Source organism: Crotalus tigris, unplaced genomic scaffold (assembly GCF_016545835.1).
Source record: "Crotalus tigris isolate CLP2741 ecotype Arizona unplaced genomic scaffold, ASM1654583v1 scf7180000017630.2799268, whole genome shotgun sequence".
In the NCBI taxonomy this organism is placed as follows: domain Eukaryota; kingdom Metazoa; phylum Chordata; class Lepidosauria; order Squamata; family Viperidae; genus Crotalus; species Crotalus tigris.
The window spans coordinates 1,236,237-1,255,844 of record NW_024096524.1 but is presented as its reverse complement, the minus strand read 5'-3'; positions in this window follow the sequence as shown (position 1 = coordinate 1,255,844).

Here is a 19,608-nt window from a genome sequence, read left to right as displayed (position 1 = left end):
CCAAAGGAACCCATGAGTCACTTTTCTTAATTTATCCCACATTAAAACTGTAAGGGCAGTGCATTCACCAGCTTGGACACTGATACAAAATAGGGCTTGGCAGTCTGGATGGCAAATTTTTGGCTGGTATATATTTCTGCCGGCTGAAGGATGGGTAGCTAGCCATTAAGATGAGTCTCAGGCTCTGCTCTACATAGGAAAAGTTGAGTATAAAAACAGGGATAAATACACAACAAAAAGTATATGTTTGGTAAAACTGTATGAACATTTTTGTGGGATTTTGTATAGCAAGCTTTTCCAGACTAATGTGGAAATTATCAATATGGGCCAGATAGAGACTTATTCTTCTACTTCAGGGACAAATGTGGTCTTCAGTTTGTAAAATCACATCCTTTAAATTATTTTACTTAGGGGAAGAAAACAGCCTGACTGATCCTAGTAACACAAAAACTGGAACGTACACTCTATTTCTTTATTCAGTGATTACATGTGCATAAGTATATACATGCAGAGATGTAGCTTTGTTCATGTTAGCCAGAAGAAGATAAGTTATTATGGAATCTTTACACAAAGAAAGGAGAAATGGGCTTGCTCTGTGGCATCTAAAAACTCTTCTATCAGCTGAGGCACATGATAATTGACATGTCTCCAGCAGGACTGCCTGACCACATGGATTTCAAACAATTACTTTCCTCAGCTGTTAGATTTTCAGATGTGATCTATAGAGCGATGCTGACAGTAGATTTTCTGCCAGCAATAAAGGTGGCCTGATTCAGAGAATAATTATTGTATGCAAATGAATGTGATTTTCCTCTGCCCTTTTATGGATGATTCTGCTCTGCCATTCATCAGGGCCACAAATTTCACTTGGTAGGAAATGGAATTAAAGATACAGGCGCCTCTGGACCTTTGTCTTTGAGTTACTAAATCCATCTGTAACTATCTTCATAAATAGATGTGCACATGATACAAAGTCATGACAAATACCCACTTTTAAAAAAAAATCCAGGCATTATGCTACAAAAATGGTTCAGGATATACCAGAACATTGCCTTAAAGTCCACAAGTGTAATAGCTTTCCCTTTCTCACACACATATATTAGTTGTAAAATACACTGCCCAGTTTTGCCTGCCTGTTTTAAAGGAGAAAACACAAAGAGCTATTTTCTCTCTGAACATGATTCTGTTCTGATCTTCATGAGGAGTTGTGAATAGTAAATGAAAATAACAGGAAAGCATAAGTAAGTTCCTTCCTTTTCAATATTGGGCCCAGAATATGATGGCAAGTTCACAGGAGAAGTGTAATACAAAATGTGTCTTTGTTAAGTATCACTTTCTGTAGAGTTCCCAGCTTGCAGTGCACATCCTTCTCCAAGTATGGAAGGAAGGTGATTGAGTATAAATGGAACAGGTCCACCTGTCAGTGGGCTGTCTTGTTACTCATATTATAACAGTTCCTAAAATACCTTTTTTCCCTCAGTGCCACTATAAATCAGAAAGGAGCTGTTTTTTGTCTGCATGTGTATCTTGCCTACAGTATATGCGTATAAGTGTACATTCACAATGCAGGAAGCACCACTAGAGGCCATCATATACTTATCTAAATAAATGGTAAATTAATGCACTTCCTTCATGGAGAATGCAACCTCCAGCATTGTCAGAACAGTATTATTTCACTGAACAAACAGTTCCCTCTGGTTTGCTCCTGCACAAAGTTGTAAGGAAAAACTTACAATAACCATTACAAACCACAGAAATAAATACTCATCAGCCTGCACTTTTAATAGTGATTGTTAAAAAATGCATTTACTACTTAGAAGAAGATTACATAAAAGACTACCTTGTGACCTAGATATCTTAGCTGATACCCATAAATCAAGTCAATGGTGTTAGAGTAGAAATTTCAATTCACATTCTTGAATTGGACATGCCATGTCATAGCTAGTTCCTAGTGAATGGTGATATATTTACTCTTAAACATTAGTACTTTGCCCCAAATACTAGAAATGTGGAATATTTTTCAAGTATCAGTGGTCAGTTTATGTCTGGATTTTTAAAATCTTGCTATAACAATAAGGTAAGTTTGTTAGGGGAAATACTGTGCTATCAGGCTCACCGATAACATAGCTGCTGACAGCTTTTTTTCTAAAATTTCTCTGACTAAAACCTTGCCTATATTTTCTAATCTTCTGAAACATTTTATTCCACTCTCAAAACTCATCCTGGACAAGAGAAAATGGTGGAAGAGAAGGTTGTTGGGAGGAATTTCATCAAATAAACTCACATATTTTAGTCCTGTTTTCTTTTGCCTCTTCTCAGCATAGTTAGAGTGCCTTTTACTGCCCAATAGTAGAAAATCAAAATATAAAAACAATAAAAATAAATTTCATAATACTTCTTTGGACAATTTGAAGGTGCTGCTTACTAGATTGGAGCTGGTAGAAGGAAGATGAAAACTTGCAGAGGGTGACAAGATCTTGTTTTCCTAGGTGGAATATCAGAAGCAAATATAAAGTGGCATTCTGCATTATTTAATCTAGATTATTTAGCAATCATTTCTAAGAATTCTCTCCATTTAAAACTTTATTGTATAAAATTGGATATGGAAGGGACTGAAAAAGTCCTACCTTATGAGGGCCTCTTGATATAAAACTGAATGAGCAGCAATAGTCCTGATTTTGTTGGAGATCTATTAGGTTTAATGGCAATCTTCTCTTCCAATCTGCCAATACTACTCTGGGGAACTGGTCATTGAATTATTAGAGTACGTGCCTTCATAATACTGGCAAATGCTGGTAAACGTTATTCCTATTTGGAATAATGTTGTATCCATTCCTAAATAAAAAGCAAGCCTGGAACGTATGACAAAACCTCTCTAGACATGGGAAGAAATATCAGAATATCATAAATTTGCCCAGTTGGGTTTTAAGTCCTGCATACTGTAGTCTCAAAAATGAGGAGGAAGTCTGGTAATCATTGACATATTGTCTGTGATCAGAGTTAGTGTTTTCAAAGTGGTTAGTGTGACTGCTTTTATGTTAGATTGGGCTAAATTCTGCTAAAGATATTACCTAGCCTGGTAATAATACATTACTGAAACAACCCACAAGCTCAGAGAATGAACCTCCACCCTCATCCTACATCCAAGCTACAGATATTCACCACTATTGCAAATAAACAAGAGCTTATCTTGGCCACCCTACTGCTCATCTGAATATTTTCCTGGGTTCCTAGATCTGATCACCAGGCTGGGAGTTTGTCCCTCGCCACTTCTTGATGTAGGGAATCTTCAGTCTCCATATAGTAGGTGGGTGTAGCACAGGGGTTCCCAACCAGGGATACGAGAGGATATTCCAGGGGGTGCGAAAACTTGGGTTTTCAAAATTATAGTGTATATGCATAATCCGTTGTCATTATTTCGAACTTTTGTAAGGGGTGCGAGAATATATCAGAAGCATTCTAGGGGTGTGGGGTATAGAAAAGTTTGAGAACCGCTGGTCTAGCAGAATCCAGGAATTAATACCTCCATGTAACTATGGGCTTTCTTGGATAATCTCAAGCTAAACACATGCAAGCAATCACATATTAGGTCTTTCTTTTATTTTGAAAGAGATGTTATATGATCTTGGTGTGGAAATTATCACAATCAAACTATTTCCTGGTCCAATTATGATTGACAGCCATGCAATTTTCATTGTGATTAACAAATGGACTGGATGAATAATTCTAATATTTGGCACAATGTCTTTGAGCAACAAATTAGGCAAACTGATTTTCAAGTTCTGATGCCATGATGAAAATAGCTTGTACAGCCCTTGCTGACTTTACACTAAACCAAGGTCAAAAGAGCCCCATAACATTCCACGATGCTAGCATGAAATTTCAACTACATTTTAAAAGAAAAATAATGGGAAAGTTATTCTTTAAAGAATGGGTTTAACCTGCTTCAAAGCTTTGATACAAGCTAAAATTATTAGACAGAAAAGACTGAGTACACTCATACTTTTAATGGGCAATTGGAGAATGTTATGAAATTAAATCTGTACCCTAAGCACTGCTTACTGTTGTGAAGATGAGTCTTTATGGAACAGGCATTAAAAATGATGGCATTATCATTCAATCAGCTTTCACACTATCACGTCTCTACCTCTCCCTCTGTCTCCCTCTTTTGCAAGCAAAATTTTATGCCAGCTGGAAGCATTCCTTTCTAACCTCATTGTATCAGTACTTTCAATATATGGAAGACTGACCATATATTTTAAGAATATATAGATATAGATACACTAATATTGGAAATATTGTCTTCTCTGCACTGGAGTGCATCTTTCAGTTTGAGATAGCATCTGTCAAATGATTTTTTCTATCAATATAACACTGTTTCAACACTTAATACAAAGCAGAGCAAAGGTGTTCGCAGAAGGCAAGGGATGCACATTCATTAAAAGACAGCAGCATTGGCATCATTTTTATGCCCAGAAGTTCTGTCAATGGTAGCACTTTCTTCCTTCTTGAGTACTTTGTCACCCATCTCACACCTGACTTTGGCAATATTTATATCAGCCAAGCTGGTGACAATTACAGGACCACTGCCTTGGCAAGGCAAATTAAAGTAGATATCAGAAATCAGAGATCCTTCAGATTTCGACAGGCTTCAATTTACAGTTTCTCACCACTGGCCATGATGAGGAGGTCTGATGAAGGTGGGCAAACGAACAACATCTGGGGGAAGAATGTTTTTTTCCCCCCTCGGTATCAAAATAACATCCACATTATATATTCTTCTGTTTCAAGAGCACAATGGCAGAATAAATTAAAAGCACTGAAGTGGTGGTTTTTTTCCCCTCATCCTTGATACTTGCCAACTCATTAGCAGTGGCAATTCTCATGAGTTAAGCTTTTTTTTTTTTCTGTGTCACCGAAAGATGGCATGTTCTTCTTTCCTCTCCTATTTAGTAGCTGCAAACTGCTACTACCTCTGCAAAAATGTTGTCCTCGGCTTTTGAGATTTGGTTAGAATTCTTTCCAGCCACCATCCTCTCCCAAATTCAGGACAAGAGTACAGATGGGGATACTTCCTTTCTCTACACAAAAGGAATTCACCTCTCATGAATTCCTTCTTGAAGAAGATAATCTACATTACTGCAACAGCAGGAACTGCAAAGCAGTTAGAATTTCATTTTAACGTCTCCAACTATTTTTTTGTAGATTGCTTCGGAGCATACAGTATTTTAGAATCCTCTGGCACTACAGTGAGAAAGGTGAGGCTGTAAGGGCAACAGGTATATGAGCAACCATTTCCATTTTAGTACTACATTAGAACTTTGTGGTACAGAAATGTCCTCTGTTTTTCCAGCGTTCAGGCTGTGGTTCTTCATGGCAAAAGTATTCATGGTTGTTTAATTCACACTATAAGTGAAAGGAACAAACTGGCTGATAGTGGTTGTTCACTATCAGAAAAGAAAAGAACTGCAGATTTCAGAAGTTGTGGGTGCACCATCACTGGAAGTTTTTAAGAAGAGATTGGACAGCCATTTGTCTGGAATGGTGAAGTCTCCTGCTTAGTCAGGGAGTTGGATTAAAAAACCTCCAAGTTCCCTTCCAACTCTGTTATTCTGTATTATGTAAATGTTACAGGAGATGTTTCTCATATCTAATAAAAGTATGAAGAAAAATATATAGGAAGCAATTGCTGCCACCCTATATTACCATTTATAGCCAGATCTCTTTTTTTTTTCCATTGCTCACTTGATTCTAAGGTGTCTTCTTTCCATTACTCACTCGATTTTTTTTTAATTGTAGGATGACAGAATTGGAAATGGCCATTTAAGTCACCAACTGCAACCTCTTTTTAATGAAGCAACTCAAACAACAAGGGAACTTGCAACAGAAGGTTGTCCACCTTTTGCTTGAACACACATTCAACAAGGTCTACCATCTCATTCCAGGTGACAGCACTGTGGGACTGGACAGAGGAGGATTTTTATTTCAGCTGGACAATTATGCAATTGTTCTTCCTAGAGAGGAAAGAGAAGGAAAGATATTTAGAGCATATCTATTGCAATGGAGTGGGGGAAAATAGCAGGCTATTTTTTGTTTTAATAATAAATCAAGTTGGCTTGCTAAAAAGCTCATGCTAGACAAGGCAATGTTTACTGGGCATTACAGCATCTCTACCTTTATTTGCTTTTTGTTCTCATTCAGAAATTAATCGTTTTTGCAACTGACTTCACTGATCCTGCTATCCACAATCTTTCTTTTGATGTAAATATTTCTGATTCCCACCCCTTCCAGACAAGAGCTGTGCTACCAAAAGTTACCCCAGAGTTTCTTTTATCTGTTACCCATAATTCCCTAAAGTGAACAAAAAAAATCTCTGGAACACACACCGACACGTTGCAGGAAAGCAGTTAAAAGAAACATAGAGCATCTTTTCACTCAAACTGTCATGTAATATCTTCACATAATGTTTCATGGCACATGACAGGAAGGATATGACACGTCTTATCACTCGTCAAAAAAGACAACTGTGTCAAGCTAACTTTGCAATTGGATGTGGGGGAATGGGGATTTTGCATGATTTATGGTTTAAAAAACCCACAATTTTTTTTAAAAAAGCCTTGTGATTGAGTTAAGTATGAAGAAGGCTACATTATATTTTATGCATCATTTAACATTTAGTTCTTATTTTTAAGAATGCTTTTGTGACCATACCATTCTCTCTTCATTCCTTTGAATAGCTTTTCTATGTTTCAACAGTCTGTTTTTTAAAATCTTATTCCATAAAGAGAGTGATGGACTATTTGGAAACTGTAAGTAAGCAACTGCATTTTTACACACACACACACAAAGAATAGGTGAAATTGGGAGAATGTTTCTCTTTCTCTCTCATCTCCCCAAAGTTTTTTATTGTATTTAAGAACCAGTTTTAGGATTCCTCGATTTTTCTTCTTTGAATTTCACCTAAGTTGATGTTGTTGCATCTGATACAAACACACATGTGTGGCGGTACAGAATCTTTACCTTTTGATAGAAGCTACCCCTAAGAAATATTATTCAACAGAGTTTGTGCCTGTCACTGCTTCCCGTCACATGCCTGGTAATTAAACTCTGACTGATTTATTGATTGACAGCCAACAAATCCCAACCCAGTTTTTCTGATATACATACTTCCCCAGGCAAAATTCACTCCAACAACAGTCCAGCTGAAAGAAAAGAGGAAAAAAGAGAGGGAAATACAAAGAGTGATGGATGGCAAATCAGCATACATTTTCAAAATCTGGTTTTAGCAGATGAAGGAAATAGATTTTGGTTTGTTTTTGGTTTTTTTTCTTTAAAAAAAAGCAGGGAGGAATGTGGTCAGATGAACATCTCTTTCAAAGCTAGGCTAGGCTTTGAAAGAAAAGAGAAAAAAATTAAGTAGCAAACATTATTACTTCAGCTTTAAGATTCATTTGAAACGGCTCACGTACAAAAGATCTCTGAAGAGGAAAACAAGACGTGCTTGCAGCTAATATTATAGTCAAGTTCCAAGTTTACCTAAGGGAAAGCAGCTTTATTAAAAGTCATGACTGAAATTGCATGACAGGTGCCAATATTCTCCACCCTGACAGATGTGTCAGTTTGCAAATGCCATTTTCTTGTCAGCAGTCCCTAGATGGAGTTGCTCCTATCACCATTTGTCTCTCTTCCAGCGAGATCACACAGGCCCTTTGCCTGCCTCCGAGCTGCATGGCATTGTTTGATAGGTGGAATCCTCACAATGAGACTTATTAAAAGACAGTCCATTATTTTTATTTAGATCATTTCCAAAACAACTGGAGCGGTCTCGTTCACGTAGAGATAATTTTAAAAAATTGTGTGATAGGTCATCTTCGAGGCAGCGCAACTCAATTTGAAATGCATAAGGAAACAGAGCTATCCACCCACACTGCAGAGCAGTTCATAATGAGCGTGATTTGAATGACATTTAACCCTTGAATAGTGGCTTTGAAAGCCTGCAATATACGAGGCAGAAGTGGTATTCAGCATGAAAAACGAATTCTGCCCCATTTCCCCCCCCCCCTAAATTTTTGTTCATCTTACATTCTCTTACTTTGTTATAGGTGGGCTTTCTCGGTGCGGCAATAAAAGATAAAATACTCCTGATCGGCTGTATTTATGGACTCTTTCCCTCCTCCCGTCGGTTTCAAATACAAAAGACAAATGGTGTCTCTCGATCATTGCTTGCACCAGAAGCAGGTAAAGCTGAACTCTCTCCAGCCACGGATGGGAAATTATTACAGATAAAATTATTCTTTTTTTTTTTTATAAGAATGGCACTTGAAAAGCTTCATTCTCAAAAATACTTGCAGGGATACTGGCCAAGAGTCATGACATCCGGGCAAAAAGACGAACAGGACCTTAAACACAATCTTGTACCAAGATTTCTGATTTTTTTTTAAAAAAATAATTATTTAAATGGTATTATGGCTAGTCTTTATTTCACCAAGGTTTACTATGGAAAAAGATAGAATAGCACTTATCAAAGCATGTACATTTGGGCACATAAATATATGTAAAAAATCATGTTAGTCTAACTTGCCGATATAAACATAATAGTATCTCTGCCATTGATAATTCCTGACAGCACCTCATAAGTTATTTATTATGCTCAGGTATCATTAAGAAAATTTTCCCATTGGCAGCATTGAAGCAAGACTAAACAATTTCAACATTTCATCAGCTTCAGAAGCCATACTATGCACTGCTCAAAATAATTCTGAACACATTTCTCTAAAAAAACTCTACAAAGTGATACCTTCTCAAAATTAATACATTTGAAAGTGATAGGCATCCATTCTAAAAATCCTGACACTCATATTCAGTGCTTTTACCCTGATACAAATATACATATCACAGCAAAAGAGTTTAGATAAAAATTTAGGGCCTGTTAGAAACCACCATGGATTTTATTTTCCTTACTTCAAACTGAAACATACTACATACATTTGGACTATGAAGTCTAATTTGACTTGATTGAGATCAAGGTCAGAATCATTTTTTTCTACTAGGGAATATTGAATACTTAATCTATTATTTATAGTTCACACAAGAGAACAGGTATAACTAGACAACCTTTCAGGGACCAGATTGTCCAGTACTAATGCTCAAGAAAGGTTAGTTTCACTGCAAAGCCTACTGTATAAATTGGTTCCTTAACCTCTTTGTTTTTATACATTGTTTCTGAAAAGTTTACCCCAAATTATAGGAAGGAAGGAAGGAAGGAAGGAAGGAAGGAAGGAAGGAAGGAAGGAAGGAAGGAAGGAAGGAAGGAAGGAAGGAAGGAAAAAAGAAGAAAGAGGGAGGGAGGAAAAAAGGAAGGAAGGAAGGAAGGAAAGAGGAGGGAGGGAGGGAAGGAAGGAAGGAAGGAAGGGAAGGGTGGGAGGGAGGGAGGGAAGGAAGGGAAGGGAGGGAGGGGAAGGAAGGAAGGAGGGAGGGAGGGAAGGAAGGAAGGCAGGAGGGAGAGAGGGAGGGAGGGAGGGAGGGAAGGAAGGAAGGAAGGAAGGAAGGAAGGCAGGGAGGGAGGGAAGGAAGGAAGGAAGGAAGGAAGGAAGGAAGGAAGGAAGGCGGGAGGGAGGGAGGGAGGGAGGGAGGGAAGGAAGGAAGGAAGGAAGGAAGGGGAAGGGGAGGAAGGAAGGAAGGAAGGAAGGAAGGAAGGAAGGAAGGAACACAGATAGGCTTTTTCTCAAACTACTATGTGTTAGGAACCCCAGAGAATTGCTAGAAAGGATAAGTTGCTTGTAGATGCTTTCTGAGCAGCTTTATCAGTCTGATGCAAAAATATGCTGAATGCAAGGCAACATGATTGATCCAGAACCCTGTATGAAAGTAAAATATGCAAGCTGGACCATTTGCAAAAAGCCATTTCAATGATTTGTCTATGAGAACACCATGGATCAGATAAACACTGTCTACTATTCTGTCACATGATCTTGCAGATGTACAGACTGTACTTGTACTTGATAGCATGAGGCCACAAAACAGCTGGAAGAAAAAAAGGTACTTTTTAACATACACAGAGTATTATATGAGTGGGGAGTAAGAGGTTTAAATAAGTAAGAAAGTGGTAGGAAGAGAGAGAGAGAGAGAGAGACTGGGAAAGAAGGATGAGGAGAAGATGGCAAGCAAAGTTGAATTTAGGCTGGATGAAGATGTATGTATTCCTAGGTGATGAAATATCACTGAAGAAGAGCCAGCATAGAAGTCACTATGCAGAGAATGTGAGACATGGGATCATGTCTACTTGGCACAGTTTCCAAAATGAAAGAAGATAGTGCAAATATCAAAATTATCCTAACTAAGAGACATTGCCAGATAAGTGTAACAAAGCCTATGAGGAAATTTATAGACAAATTTACATATACAAAGATAGACATGACACAGTAGGAAAAGAAGTAAAAATGTAGCTTTGCTTACCTTGAAAGCCATTTGCCCAATTTCTCCCAAGTTTTTAATAGGCACCGTCAGGAAAATTCCAAGAATTCTTAAAAATCAAAGTTATCCTCAACGGGTGAAAAGGTTGATTCCCAATTTGCCAACTCTCCATTGGTTGCCATTTCTTTTCAGCAGCATAGCTTTATGACATATCTGGTTTGTTCCTTCTTTTAGTGTTCATATATTAGTGAGAGTCATTAATAACTAAAAGTTATAATAAAGTCAACATACTGAATGCAAACAAATCTCTTGGGGCAAAGAGTTTGATCATTTAATTTGGCCACAGAGACAATTCTTTCTTGTTTGAAAAATTATGCATCCAGTACAGTTAGGACATAAAGAGGGTTTCTATTAAATGAGAGCAATTAGAGTATGCAATTGGGCCCATATTATAGGTAGGAACAGATAAACCTCCAAATAACCTGCCCTGCTCAAGCTCATTTAGTATTCTTTTATTAGTAACTAAAAATGGGTATGTCATTTTTTAAAAAACTTTTATCACTTCTAGATGGGTTTTCCTCCTAATAACGTTTATGTGAAGTATTTTTCCCAGCCTTAAGACTATGTCTAATAATACAGTGAAGAATAAAATGGTAGAGGGTAAAAATATTGTTTTTTCCTGAAGAAAATATGAGGATACTGGGTATTAGATTTTTAAAAGCAAGTTATTGCATACGGCTGACCTTGATTGATCTCAAAAAATAGCTATACAGCATTAGACCAGGTTAGAAGATTAATGGGAAATTATACTGATACTATACTACCCAGAGCTAGAAACTGTACTGAGAAATTGGGACAAAAATGTCCCAGAAAAACATCAATAACAATTTACATACTGTTGCTTACCAAATGACATGGATGTCTCCATAAAGTCACCAGCACAGGTTAGCAATGGGTTGTGATGCTTCTTTTCATGAAGTAGCAGTTGGTGCTAGGGGTGGGACTATTTTAATACTGATTTGTTAAACAATCCAGAAATGAATTAAAGGAGGAATAGGATCTGAACTTCATAGATTAATGACCCTTAAGTTATTCCTTTTTCAGTGCAGAGGAGTCACTATAGACTGGTTCTCACAGCAAGGTCAGGGAACATAACAGAGTGTCAAGTACAGCTTTGTATGTCCACTGCTGCTAATGTCATTGTAGATGACAAGTAAAAGATGAGAACAGGGCCAGTCTTAGCATTATCTCAGGTCTCTCCCTCAAGCAATGCCAATAGAATATTTTAGTCTTTAAAACTATCACCATCATCATCCCATAATACAACAATAAATGTATAATGTTGCTCTATTGTTATTAAACAATAGAGTAACTGTGTCTCTAATGTCTGTCTCTATTTCATTGAAACTGAGTGATGGTGACATACATAATCAACCATACTAAATGAATAAGGGTAGTAGGTTACAATGGCAAATGTTACATTTGCTAGTTAGCTAAGAAGTGATTCTGGAGAATTTTAATATAATTGATATAATATCCAGAAATATAGTTCTGGATATGATTTGTACATTTGTACAGTCTGTACATCTGCAAGATCATGTGACAGAATAGCAGACAGTGATCCATGGTGTTCTCATAAACAAATCATTTATAAACTAAAATGTTATGATCTAGGAATATGTATCTAGAATCTGTGTTTAAAATCAACTACCCATTCATAGTTATTTTCCTTTCAGTGACCATACTCATATAATTGACTCAGAAGTAATTTTCAAAGAAATGAAGCTAAATACAGGTAATTTGACCAGATGCAGCTCATACCATTTTCCTTTAACCCAGAATTCTTGGATTTGCAATTTTATTTCTTTTAAACCATTTATTATCTATTTCTTCCTATCATTTTATTTCATTATAAAGGTATTCTATTGTATATATGAAAAGTTTTATCAATATACCAAATATACTTTGTAACAAAGATAACATTATTAAATACAGAAGGACTCAGGGAAAACAGAATGTTATAAAAAATATAAAAACAACTTTCCAGAATTTCTCTTAATCTGATAAAATATATTGATTTGCAACTTCCTTTTTCATGGTTCCGACAGACAGAGACAAATAAAGCAGAACTCCTAGGCTTCCAAGTTCCTCAAAGAATATGTTTTTGATACAAAGTATCGGCACGTCAAAAGTGAAACCAAGTCTGAATAGACATGTAACAATCCCCAATACAAAGTTAAGAAATCCCACCCCTAAAGCTATGCAAGCAACTATGTTCCGCAATACATCTTCTTGGCGGGCTTTTCGCAAAATGCCCAGCCTGCAGTCCTGGGAGCAGCCGATGACTTTGGTTCCCATGGGAGAAAGTCTGTTTAGTCTAGCGAAGCACCTGGAAACCTGCCTCCCTTCGTGCTATGTGTCAACTGAAAATGAGTAGGGAAAATGGCTGCAGCCATGCTCATTTTCGAAGTTGACAGTTTACTGCTTATTAAAACCTGGAATAATTTAAGGGGCTGAAACCTACATATTTTGTTTTGTTTCGTTTGCTTCAGTTATTTTATATGATACCATATTGATGATCATCACATTACCTAATTGTATGTTGTTTGTATGAAACTAAGTACCATTGATTCTAGTAGGAGTTAAAGACATGTGTTTCCCAACATATGTGGAAGGCACCAGGTTACAGAAGAAATATGAGGTGTGTTGGCAGGGTGCCTACATAGTTTCTCTTTGTCTTCATCAAGGCTTCCTCAGTTGTCAGCATGGAGGGTAACCCTCCACAGGAAGGACATGCAGAGAATTCCCTGCTCACCAATCTTTAATGATAAACTGGCTTTTCCCAAAGTTGCTGACCCACTTATCACCTTTCCTGGAACCTGAAGACAGATTTGGCCACCAAGAACTACCAGAGGTACCAGAGAAGGTGAAGGGAATATGGGGAGTTAAGACTCAGCTCTTTGTTAGCTGCTCTTCTTGACAGGTTCCAGCATTGTATTCTCATCCAAAACCAGAATCAATCATAGGACACACAAGCAGACCCTCACACACATACAAATGCACATGCACACCTGTTATATGACTTACATTCCAAATGAGTCATTAGATAGAAGCCTGTTTCCTTTCTGCCTTACTTTAGTGTCATACTGAATACCATGATGTATTACGGATTATAATCATTATGTTTCTTTTGGTACTCCAGTGTGTGTTCCTGTTTCCTTATGGCCTGGTTTATTTCAAGACAGCCATCTCAGCACATACCCTTCCTTGCTAAGAAAAAACAGCAAGGGATAGGCCTCAAAGTAGGTGGAAGATTAGGAGAGAAGGAGAGAGTCCTTATATAAATTAACTACTCCTTTCCCGCAGACTTTTTTCTGATGTCATTCTCACATTGCTTATTAATTAAAAGAGTGGAGCTAGACAAGACAAGACAAAGATCTTCTGCTGTTTACTAGCCAACAGTTTAAAACCCAACAGAAGGGATGTGCTTGTCTGTTGGTCTGTCCATCTGCCTGCCTTCTACATTTTCCTGGTTTGAAGTCAAGTCTTCCTGCATAAAGCAGGTGTAAGTATGAGAGAGCCATTTTTACATCAGGCACAAAAAAACAGATGAAAGGGTACATTCAACAGTCCACATAAGATATTGAAAATGAGGGAAAAACAGCAATATTCTTACAATGATCTATATAAGAAATGTCTCTCAATGAGTCAATTTTCCATGGCTTGACAGAAGCCTTATAGACAATTTGTGGATACCAAGACAGAAACATTAAGAACACTTGAGCTTTTTAACACCTTTTTCTGATTCTTTCTCTCTGTAAAAAATCTATGGGGTCTTTATATCCAACAAAATAGCATGTTCCGCAGCAAATGGCTGTAAACAAGTTTCACCTCCCAATTTACTTCAGGCTTGTCACTTCCCATCTCAGACAATAACTAAGTTTATAAAGATCCCCAGGCTTCTGGCCTTCTTAATCATGATAACTCTTATCAGAGTCCCAAATCTCTGAAGCAGCACATTTTTCTTGTCCTCCCCCAGGAAAGACTGGTGTTTATAAGGCCATCTGTCGTAATTCTGTCAATTACCTTTTGGTGGACTGAGGCCATAGTGCCGTACAACCTCCAAAGGGGTCAATCTGAAGGATTTATTCCTAGGGCCTTGAAGTTTTGGTGTAGAGCTTTAACTTTTGACTAGAAATAACATGACATCTCCCTCCTTTCTGATCCATTTTAGCATCACATTATTCTACCATCATAATTCAGAATATAGAATCCCATTGTCCTGTAAAGTTCTAAACAACTCAGGAAGTTTTTATTTCACTCAAACTGTAATATGATTATTACAATTAAGAAGTTGTGAATTTGCATGGAAATGGAGCTGAAAAAGATCTTTCAAAGATCTAAACAATGTACTGATTATGAGGATTTCTCTGGGGAATCATTGTTTACCTACCAAAGAGAGATTGCAACCATCCAACTATTTTTTCTTTTTTTACCCTAAATTGTGACTTGGTTGTAATAATTTTGATTGCTTTATTGTGCTACTTTAATTTATACATTATTTGAATATAGCAATAAAAGGTGGCATAAATACTTCATTTCTGTATTTTGTTGTAATGTAGGGTTTTTAAAAAATAATCTTAATTCTGTTTTTTTATTTTCTGTTTTTTTGTTTTATTGTCTTCTGGTCATCTCTATCTTTTTACAGATAGTCCTCAACCTACTATCACTATTAAGCCCAAAATTTCTGTTGCTAAGAGATAAATTTGTTAAGTGAGTTTTGCCTCATTTTATGACCTTTCTTGCCACATTTGTTAAGTGAATCAGTGAATTTGTTAAGTTAGTAACACAGTTGTTAAGTGAATTTGGCTTCCCTATTGACTTCGCTTGTCTGAAGGACGCAAATGGTGATCACAGGACCCCAGGACATGGCAACCGTCATAAATTTGAGTCAGTTGCCAAGCATCTGAGTTTTGATCATATGACAATAGAGATGCTGCAATGGTTGTAAGTCTGAAAAACAGTCATAAGCCATTTTTCTTAGTGCCATTGTAATTTGAATGGTCACTAAATGAATTGTTACTACTTGTACTTTATTGTTTTATAGCTTGTGTATTTTTAGCTGTTTTAAGGTTGCTGGTTTCAGTTTAATTTTTTTTTAAAATATTAATTTTAATCACTTTGGAAACCATGTTTTGCATACACACACACACACATACATAATTTGTGGATCGCTGAATAAGGAGATAAAATTGTGAAGTAAGGTAAGAGAGAAATCGAATGGCAAATCTGTTCTTAGTCATGGCGGGAAGGGTTTGCTTTTCCAATATTAATTTATGTTTAGTTTTACTTTCTCACATTAGGAGCTAAAAGTCAGCATTTCTGTTTGCTGCTTTGGATCAAAAGTTACATCCAACTGGGGATGTGCAGATTAGATAAAATATACTTTCGGCTTTGGGACATTCAGGTTGATTTCTGATCTGGGGGTCTCCTTTCATGGAATTTCTCCCTTTTTTAAAAAAAGCAAAACATTGGCAAGACCACGCTATAATCACATGCTCAATTCAGAAAACACAGCAGGAAAGGCCAGACTTCTCTGAAGATGCCTGCGATGCTGCGAAGAAGCTCAGTATTTTAAATGTTAGAGAAAACAATACTCGGATCTCTCCTACAACGGATAATTCCAGCCCTCTTCTTCTCTTCAGTTCTCCTCTATTCTTTCAGCAATGGGTTGGAATGCTAACAGAACCTCCCAATTCCTTTCAAAGCAGAATCTGTAGTGCAATTCTTTGCTATTTTATGTTACACCACCCTCTCTTCAGAATGGTGTCCTTTGAGGACTTACCCATCTCTCTGCTGCCAAGAACATTGCTGGCAGTAACTTTCTGTAAACACAGTTTGGCTCTTCCCTGCAAATGAAAGGTACCATGACTCCATTCCCAGCTCCTTCTCTAAAAAGCTGTGAGGAAGAATGATATATTTTAGGGAAAATAAATACCAAAGACAGACAAGCAGGAGACAGAAGGTAAGGATGGATGGAAGGCAAAAGCATGCCTAGAATCAGTGCCAGCTCAAGAGTATAGGGTGCCTTTAGGCTATATAGACTGATAATGCTACTTCCCACCCTTGCAAAGATTTGAATTTTTTTAATAATTCAGAAGGAGAGGTGGCATGCTGGGATAATTTATGAGGCTGTGAATGAAAAGGTGTTGCAAAGATTAATAGAAATGATGGAATATACTGAATGTCCGTGAAACATTGAATCTAGTCTTTCTAAATGGAACTGCATCTATATGGAGGGAAGTGTGTAGTGGGGTGCCCCAGGGCTCTGTTCTTGGCCCAGTGCTCTTCAATATCTTCATCAACGATTTGGACGAAGGGATAGATGGGGAACTCATCAAATTTGCAGACGACACCAAGCTGGCAGGAATAGCCAACACTCCAGAAGACAGGCTTAAGATACAGAAGGATCTGGACAGACTTGAACACTGGGCACTAACTAACAAAATGAAATTCAATGGTGAAAAAAGTAAGGTTCTACATTTAGGCAAGAAAAAATAAATGCACAAATACAGCATAGGTGGCACCATGCTCAATAGTAGTAACTGTGAGAGGGACCTCGGAGTCCTAGTAGACAATCACCTAAATATGAACCAGCAGTGTGCTGCAGCTGCCAAAAAGGCCAACACAGTGCTAGGCTGCATTAACAGAGGGATAGAATCAAGATCACGTGAAGTATTAATACCACTCTTACAATGCCTTGGTAAGGCCACACTTGGAATACTGCATCCAGTTTTGGTCACCACGATGTAAAAAAGATGTTGAGACTCTAGAAAGAGTACAGAGAAGAGCAACAAAGATGATTAGGGGACTGGAAGCTAAAACATATAAGGAACAATTGCTAAAATTGGGTACATCTAGTTTAATGAAGAGAAGGACAAGGGGGGACATGATAGCAGCGTTCCAATATCTCAGGGGCTGCCATAAAGAAGAGGGAATCAAGCTATTTTCCAAAGCACCTGAAGGCAGGACAAGAAGCAATGGATGGAAACTAATCAAGGAGAGAAGCAACCTAGAATTAAGGAGAAACTTCCTGACAGTGAGAACAATTAATCAGTGGAACAGTCTGCCTCCAGAAGCAGTAAATGCTCCAATACTGGAAGTTTTTAAGAAGAGACTGGACAGCCATTTGTCCGAAATGGTGTAGGGTTTCCTGCTGAGCAGGGGGTTGGACTAGATGACCTCCAAGGTCCCTTCCAAGTTTACTACTACTACTACTACTACTACTACTACTACTACTACTACTACTATTATTATTATTATTATTATTATTATTATTATTATTATTATTATTATTAAATGTTGTCCTTTATAGCAATTACTTCTAGAAAGTGATCTTATTTGAATAGAATAGAGCTGGAAGGGACCTGCTCAAGCTCTTTGGTAACCCTCTAAACTCTGAGTTTTCTCCTGAACCTAGGGTCTCGTAAGTGTTCCAAATCAGAATACATGTTATGGAAAAACAAAGTAAAAGAAAAAAAATTCAGCTCACCTGAATTAACTATCACCAAACTAAAGTTTATGGTCCCCTCAGTATAAAGGAAGTACTCCAAAGCCTCTTCCAACATCAGCTGTTTCTCCAAAAGAAAATTCAGATGCAGATTTATTGGACAGAAATTTCACTTTAATGGTTTTTAAATTATTTAGTCATTTTAAGACTTTAGAACTTAACCTTAAAACTGTCAACAACCTGTCTTCAGTCTCTCCTATATGGTTACCTCAATATAAAGATCAGTTTTTCTTCTTTTACAATATAGCCAATACTTTCATATTCAGCTTCCTTTTCTAGAGGGACATCCTGAGGGACATCAGTCTGGGAATGGGATTAATTCCCTCTGTTCCCACAATGGTCTAGAGTTTCTATGGATTTGGGGAATATGAGATGATTAATTTTAGCTCAGCTCTTCCTCCAAAGAAAACCTGCTTTCTTATCCTAACCCTACTTGATATTGAAATGTTGCTTTAGCATGCCAGCAAGGTTGAAATTTCTTTACCAAAGAAAGCCTGTGATCCTACTTTTTTAAAGATGCAAGTGTATTAGAAATATTCTATTCTATCCCACCCTACCCTACTCTACCCTACCCTACCCTACCCTACCCTACCCTACCCTACTCTACTCTATTCTAATTATGGCAACCTCTGAAAAGGTTTGATACTGAGTTTTAATTATAGTTATGGCCATATATATTTATGATCTGACCCAAAAAAAATCTCAGAGTATAGTTGTGCATTTTTAAAAGATGTTTTATCTCCTGTTAATTGTTTGGATATTTCTTCCTTTTCTACCCAGTATCACACATCTTTGGATGCATTTAAGAGAGGTGTGAAAATTTATCTTCCTTATAATCTAGATTGATTAGTGGAAGCAACTGTGAGTAAACATTGAGAATGGGGGTGAGTAAAACTAGATGGTAGTTTTATCTTGCTGCAAATCTTATTACATAGCTGGGTGTTAGGTTATAAATGTAGTGTTTCATATTTGTATAAATGTTGCTTTTATTGCGACTGTTAAAATATCATGATATATACTGATTTTATTTTCTTTGTGTAATGTTCACTTTTGTCTTAGCTTGAGTGTTAACTTTAATTGTGGATGAGTTAGGTCCTAGTGGAGTCATGGATTATAATTTTTTAAAAAATGTTTTGTTTGCATCTATTTTGGAAATTTACTTAGTTGCTTATATTGAAAAATGGGCATTGAAGAACTAGTCATATTTTTTAAAAGGCAGGCCATAATCACACAGGCTTACCCAAGCCCGTGTTAAATATTTTCTTAGGGGGACATCTTTACAGAATCTTCACTTAGGTATTGTTTCCAAATACAAATGCATTTTATTTTGGGATAAAGAGAGTGGAGATGTAATTAACTCTTCTTTTAACTTCAGGAGTATAGCAATTAGAAAAGAGGGTATTTTTCATGCTACTATCATGAGCATGAGGTAATTATCCTTGTTACATCCACATTATGTATTTTCCAAACGATGCATAGAAGATTGGGCTCAGATTAGCTTCCAGAATTGAATTAAGCAAGTTCATTCTTTTTTTAATTTACTATTTCTTCACATTTGTCTTATCTCTGGTCTCAGAGCAGAAATCCTTTTTTCATGCTTTATTTTAGGATTATACAGATATCAT